This window comes from Passer montanus, unplaced genomic scaffold, assembly GCF_014805655.1.
Source record: "Passer montanus isolate IOZ18808 unplaced genomic scaffold, ASM1480565v1 scaffold27, whole genome shotgun sequence".
Classification (NCBI taxonomy): domain Eukaryota; kingdom Metazoa; phylum Chordata; class Aves; order Passeriformes; family Passeridae; genus Passer; species Passer montanus.
In genome coordinates this window covers 1,195,930-1,203,424 of record NW_024367372.1, presented here as the reverse complement: position 1 = coordinate 1,203,424, position 7,495 = coordinate 1,195,930, and positions in this window count along the sequence as shown.

Sequence of the window (7,495 nt, the reverse complement as noted above, 5' to 3'; positions counted from 1 at the left end):
TTTTGGGAGGTAGAAATGTTTATCTTCATGCTGGAAACTGAGTGGAATAAGCAGGAGTCAAAGCATGAATAGCTAACTACAGTGAGAGAAGAAAAGGAAAAAAAAAAAAAAAAAAGAACCCCAAAGCCCTCAGGACGCTTCAGTCTGCTTTAAAGTTCTCATGTGGCACGAAACAGAGACATCTGCACTTTTTCTGTGTTTCCTTATCTTCCCAAAAACAGAGGAGCATTTGCCCACATGTACACAACATTTGTGAGAGGATCCAGGCACAGACACGCTGAAATATTTAAATGTAGCACCATGCTCAGTCAATGACCTTTGCATAATTAGCAGCTCTTTCTCTTTCTGATCATGGAAATGGCCTGTGGCTTCTGCCTTTGTGCTGCCTGCCACAGTCTCCATATGCTCCATTTGCATCCTGGAATTATCGATTATCTCAAATGTAAAGATTTATAAGCAGCTGTGGCAAGGTTGGGGACCCCAGGTGGGGGGGTTGAGGTCACCGAGGCTTTGGCTGCTGCAGATGGGACGAGCAGAGGGTTTGGCTGTGCAGGGCCTCGCTAATGAGTTGCAGGTTGGGTCAGCTCTTGGATGAGGAGGCTTCCTATGGCTCTGTTCCCACCTCTTCCCCAAAATCAGGAGAACAAAACACGAAATAAATAAGATAATACATAAAATGAATCTTGTGAAATGAGAACTTCTGGGGCAAGGCCAGGGTGGATGGGGTTTGGAGCAACCTGGTCTAAAGGAAGGTGTCCCTGCCCAAGACAGAGGGTTGGAAGAAGATGGGCTCTAAGGACCCTTCCAACTCAAGCCATTCCACAACCCTGTGATTTTGCCACCCCCAGATTTCGATTTATAAGGTTGTTTTTGCTTTCCCCAGTTTGGATAGGGCTTGGATCAGCCTGGTCTAGTGGAAGGTGTCCCTGCCCATGACGGAGGGTTGGAAGATGATCGGCTCTAAGGTTGGTCTAGAGGAAGGTGTCCCTGCCCAAGACAGAGGGTTGGAAGAAGATGGGCTCTAAGGTCCCTTCCAACTCGAGCCATTCCACAACCCTGTGGTTTTCCCACCACCAGATTTGGATTTATAAGGTTGCTTTTGCTTTCCTGGATGCTTGGATTTGACTAAAACATCTGACCTGAGGACTCCTTCACTCCAGAAGGCAGATGGCCATTTTTATTAGCAAGTGGTTTCCTGTTCTTTTGATTCCTTCAATAATGTATTTTCTGTTGCTGGGGTTGGATGTACTCTCTGTATATGATTGCTAACCCTTAGCAATGAATTCATGTTGATTTTCTTTCAGCTCAAAGGCTTTCCTCATTCATCTTCTCTCTCTTAATGGCATGAGCAGGTATGTCTGCGGTCTTTTTGTACCAGAAAAATGCATCACACACTTTTCACAGATTCTTCTGGTGTTTCCATACAAAATCTCCCCCTCTTTAACAGAGCTGGTAAATCTCAGCCACGCGAGTGCCTTTTCCCTGCCGAAAAAGCAGGGGCTCTCAGCCTCTTCCATGATAACTCAGCTCCTTTGTGAAGGAAAGGCATTATCTGATGAGGTACAAGCATCTCCATCTCCCAGCGATTCCTGCAGCAATCAGGGGCCCACCAGGATCGTGTTTCTCAGCCATTACCTGATTGCTGTGAGCACCGTTCCAGCCGTCCATCTCCTAAAGAGCCCATAATAAAGACAACTCGACCGGAATCCCGGCCGCTGCCGACAACAGCGAGCCTTTCAGCTTGTAACGATAATGACTTACTAATTACCCAGACGGAGGAGAAGTGACCATCTATAACCAGCCTTGCAAGCTCCCACAGCCGGCAGGAAGGCAGAGCTCCGGGTTTTGGGAGCTGCCGCTGCTCGTTGATGTTACAGGATGCTGCAGGATGTCGCTCCTGCTGCCACATCCTCCCGACATCTGCGCGCCGGTGGTGGTCGCTGCTTTTTGGTGGTGTGTTTGTTGTGGTTTTTTTTTTTTTTATTCCGATTTTTTCCCCTCTCTTGCTCAGATTTCAAGGGTTTTGGGGGCTGCAGCAGCCTTTTTTTGTTTTTCTTTCCCCTTTTTCCCTGAGTTTTTGCACTGGCTGGCTGAAGGCTGCCTGGAAGCCTGCCAGGGGCACCTGGCAATGCACTCAGTAAATTACAGCAGTGAAAAGAATGTCAGATGCTGGGAGGGAGTTATAAGGCTTTACTGGTGTATACACTTTGGAGGCCAAATGCTGCTTTTATTACATATTCAGGTATGACCTGGCATCTCTTTACCCTAACAAGATGTAGAGGAGGAAATGATGAATTGTCAGGTCTTGCTGCCCACGAAGACAGAACTCCCAAGTTGTTCTTAACCACAGAATGGATTCACAGAGTAGTTTGGGCTGGGAGGGACCCTTTAAGGTTATCTTGTCACCTTCAACTAGAGCAGGTTGCTCAGAGCCCTGTCCAACCTCTGCCTTGAATGTTTTCAGTGCTGGTCACCCACCACCTCTTTGGTCAACCTGTTCAGTGCTCCACCACCCCCACCATAAAACCTTCCTCAAAGAACACCACCAAGATCCCACAGCCCCTTCTGTCCCATCAAGCCCCAGAGTGTTTTTCTTTTCCAAAATCAGTGCTGCAAAGATTGCCAAAGGCAGCGATGAGGAATCTGGGGAGACAAGGGGATGGGCTCCCACAGGCTCAGTGCTTTTGGCTGTGGAGCTGAATCCTGCTGGGGAACACCCGGGCTGGATCTCACTGGAGGTGTGGAGGAGGTTTCTGTAACCTGCTGATTATCTGCTGGCTGAATGGGAGCCAGGGTAATGTCTCTCATTTCTAATATGCAGTAATTTCTAAAATGCATTTCATTCTCCGTAGCAGAAATATGTGGAAGTGATGTTTTATTTTAAAGTGTCTTTGTGGGTGTTCATGCTTTGCTGGTGGGTGAAATATTTTGGCATCTGCAGACTGGGGAAGTTTTGGGTTTGAGATTCATAGTGCTGGTACTGATGGCTCCCATCATCCTGAAACTCCTTGAGCACCCCCTGAAAAGGGGATTTCTTGGCTGATAAAAATTGGTAGGGTGATACCAGCAGCTAGAGAGGGTTTTCAGGGATCAGTGCAGTTGGATGACAAACCCTCACCAAGGAAGCCTTTCCCACCAGAGCCAGGCTGAGATCACAGATCTGTGCTGTGCCAGAGCTCCAGTGCTTGGAAGGCAGAGTTCCTCTCTTACCCATATCCTGCAATGATTTGGGTGTTCTCATTATGTCTGACTGGGGGAAATCTGGTTGATTTATGGGATGGCTGAATTTCTCTTTGTGCATAGGGACCCGGCCATCTGCTCTGGAAGCTGCTCCCCTGGGGGATGGGGACCATCACTGCCAGGGATGGCTCCTGCAGGAGGATGATGTGGTCCAAGCCTAGGGATCCATACTCACCAGCTTTGTCTGCTGGGATAAAGGTCAGAATAGCAGAATTTCCCCTAAATTAGGTACAAGTAAATTACAGGGAAACTCTGTTCATCTTTTGTATTTGCGTTAAGTTTGCAATGAAGGCAAAATTAAAAAAGGGGTGAAATCTTGAAGAGCAAAAGTCCATTCCCAAACCAGCAGCTGGGATAGGATAGAGGGATGTGGTGATCTGAGAGGGGACTTGGCTCTGGGCTGCAGGGTCCTCAGCAGGAGTTGGAGCTGTGGCTGGACCTGAATCTTCCTGGGAAAAATGCAACAAAGGCAACACCGAGATTTGGGATGCCAGTGCTCTGATTCTGGCAGACACACACAAAAGGTGTTTATTTTCATTGCCCCTTAGCTAACACAAGTCTTCAGGAACCGAGCTGCAAAGTGAGTGCACAGTGCTGGTGTTCCAGGGAAGGGCTTGGCTGTGGGGCACAGGAAAAGGGACTCAGAGCATCCCTCTGGAATCACCCAAATTGCTGTAAAAGATGTACAGAACCATCTGGGCACGTTTTGTGTTTTAGACTTAGATAATTCTCTTTCAAGAGAAGGACCTGTAGTGCCTGTCACACCTGGGGATGCCTTTCTGGAATGACAATAGCTCAATTAGAGCCAGCCATTAGACAGATATGGCTAAGGTCATCTTGGATCTACTTTACTTGGATATTTTCTTGCTGGGTCCTTCTAGAACTCCTTGCAGTCAGCTTAAATTTTTTTGGCTTGTCAGCAAACTTTCCCATTAGGAGTCAGCAGCCTGGCCAGGGCCCCACAATACCACAAAATCCCAGCAATAACCTCTCCCCACTGTGAAAATGAAAACTGATTTCCAGCCTTTGGTTTCTCTTGTCTCAGCTGCTATTCCATGCAGCCCTTTCTTTATCTCACACAACTTTTATCTCTTTGACAGCTCTTGTGGTGCCAAAGCTTTGCTGAACCCCAGGTATGTGATACACATGCAATCACCTCCTCCAACATATTCATTGACTGCTTTAAGGGGTGTGAATGCGTTATAAACTTTGACTTCTTTTTGAAAAAAACTTCCTATTGCCCTTTCCCTGGTGTATCAGATCTTCCCAGTGCATCCCAGGTATCCATATTTACCTGAACTTCATTCAATGTTCATTGGTGTAGTGCAGGTCAGACTTTGACTCTTCAAGTTTTTAAACTTGCTTCATCATAGCAAGTTAGTTATTTCTCATCCTGCAGACAAGTGCAAGCCTTCAAAGAATTGTACAAATGCAAATACATATATACAATGTTTTATGGAATATAATGACACAATTATTCATATTGTACTTGAATCTCTTTCTAATTAATTGGGCCAGTGACGTCACACTCTGGCAATTTGCTCCTCTGCCGATTTACCTTTTTATTCCAAAATTTTCTTGGTGTTACTTACATTTAAGAAGCTCATCAGAGCCACTGCAGAAAAGGAGGGTTTTTCTGTGGGAGTCTCAAGCCCAAACACATGGGGAGTCTCAAGCCCAAACCCACCAGTGTTTTATTTCATCCCAAACTTCTCACATTCACTGCTTGCTGGTCCCAGCGAGTCCCTGGTTGACTTTCTGTCTCTGCTTTTTTTTTATGAGCATTTTATGCCTCTGGTAAACTGCTTTGAAATATCTTCTCCACTTGCCTTGCTGTGGTTTTAGATTTGCCAGTGTTTGTGCTATATTCCATTTCCCTCATTTTTGACAGCTATCTTTTTTGTTCCTAATAGCCTTCCTCACTCTGCTACTTAACTTCTTTGCTTTTAAAAATTCCTTTAGGGTCTTTATTAAGGAGTGTTACATATTAAGCTGGAGCCTGTACCATATCTTTAAGCTGCTGCCAGGGTATTTGAAAGTATTTTATCCTTTTAGCTTTTCCACTTCTTTTTTAATGCAATTCTCCTCTCTAAATTTTAGGTGGTACTATGAGTCAAGACCATTACATGCCATGGTGGAAAATTAAGACAACAGAAGAGATTCTCACATGGAGTAAGAAAAAGGAAATCTGTTTTAACCTGACCTAAGTTAGGCACTGAACCCCTGAAACGTGGACTGAGAGGCTCCCCCAAACATGCTAATCTTGGCGTTGCATCAATACGAGCAATCACATCTTATTTTTCCTGTAATTTATTTATCAAATCTACTTTTAATACACCTGCTGCTCTTTCTTCTGCTAGTTCTACTTGGTAGCTGCTTGAGAGCCTTACTCACCTGCCAGCTGGAGATTTCCAGCCTGAAAGGTATCACCCAGCCAGGTGATACCTGCTTGATCCTAACCTTAGAGCTGAGAGAATTTTTCTCCTTTCCTGGGTTTATTCCCCTCTCTGGAGCACCAAATCCAGGCTGTTTCCATCCCAGAGTTTAATTTTCCCAGCCCAAACCATCCCCACTGATAGCTGAACATAAACCTGATCCCAGTCCTGGTTCACAGAGAGGTTTCCAGGACTGGGAATGGAAACCTTTATCCCTATTTATGCTCTGATCCCATGTGCCATGAGTTCCACGTGCAGTGAAAGCTGCAGGTGTGATTCAGGGGCTGTTTAGAGGATCTCAGGACGGTTTGGTTTGGAAGGGACCTTAAATCCCATCCTATCCCACACCTGCCATAGCAGGGACACCGTCCCCTGTCCCAGGCTGCTCCAAGCCCTGTCCAGCCTGGCCTTGGACACCTCCAGGGATCCAGGGACAGCCACAGCTTCTATGTGCAACCTGTGCTAAGGCCTCCCCACCATCTCAGTCAAGAATTTCATCCCAATATCCCATCTAAATCTCCCCTTTTTTACTTTAAAAACCTCTTTCAGTACCTTTGAAGCCCATTCTCTAAGCCCTGATTCATAAAAGCACTGAAGTACACTCTGAGTCCAGCACATCTGGAAGTACTTTGCTGAATTAGAGACTTATTAATCTTCCTGCATTTAAAATAACTTTCTATTACATTTTTAAAATAAATGGGCATATGCTATTTCTTCATGTTTGGGATTTTTTTTTTCCCCCCAAACATTGATTTTTTAATGCTTGCCTGGCTTGGCTGGATATTCCTCCACCCAGCCAAGCAGCTGCTCATGCTAAACCTGGGAGCAAAATCCCTCTTTCAGTGTTGATGCAGCCTAGAAGGAGCTCCAAGTTATCTGTGACTCCCACTTTTAGGGTTTTTTTGGTTGGAAAACAACCCAACCTCCCTTCACTGCCCTGAAAAGCCACCCTGAGACACCCCAAATCCAAAAGGGAAGGATGTTTTGAGCTGGAAAGTAGCAGATTGCAGCTGTGGGCTTATTTCTGGATTATTTCAATGGGTTTGGGGGGAAATGCCAGCCAAGTGTTGCTCGTACCAGTTGCAAAAGGAATTTTTGGAGCTGGTGGAAATAGAGGGGCTGGGATTTGGGGCTGGGATCTGTGTGGCACAGGGAGCTGTGTAATGTGTGGCGGAGCTGCTGCCTCCTCCTGGCTCTGCTTCATTAGCCAAAACGTAGACATTTTAAATATTAAACAATTCTAAGCAGGTTTCCAGTGCTGGCAGCTATTGGTCCTTGGGAACTCAAATGAGAAAACCTAAAATTTGGCAAGAAAAGACTCAACAGCCCTCAGAACACCTTGTGGGGCTGGGGCTGATCTTCCCTCAGCCTAAAACATCCCGTGGGCAGAAAGAAGAGATTGGACATGGGCGGATGAAGCACATTTCCAAGGACAAAAATAATGGAACAGCCCAAGCTCAGGGTTTATGCCACAGTTTCCCACCACAGGTCCATGGCAGGTGAGTGCCCCTCACTCCAGCACAGCTCATCCACCACAGATATAAATATTCTCCTGTGAATCCCACTGGGATGTTTTTTTTCCCCCTGCTCATTCATTTTTCAGCATGCCAAGAAGAGCATTTTCTGTATTTAAGAATTTTTTCAGCAGTGCAAACCAGTGCATTTTCTGTAGTCGTGGAGTGGGAGTCACTTCTGCGTTTAATGACAGCAAATGCAATGTTTGCTGCTAGGAAAAAAACCTGCAGGTTTGGGAAAAGGGTGCAGAGCTGCCCAACTTCCCCGTTTTCCAAAAAGAGCAGTGTTAGAAAATGAGGAAGTGG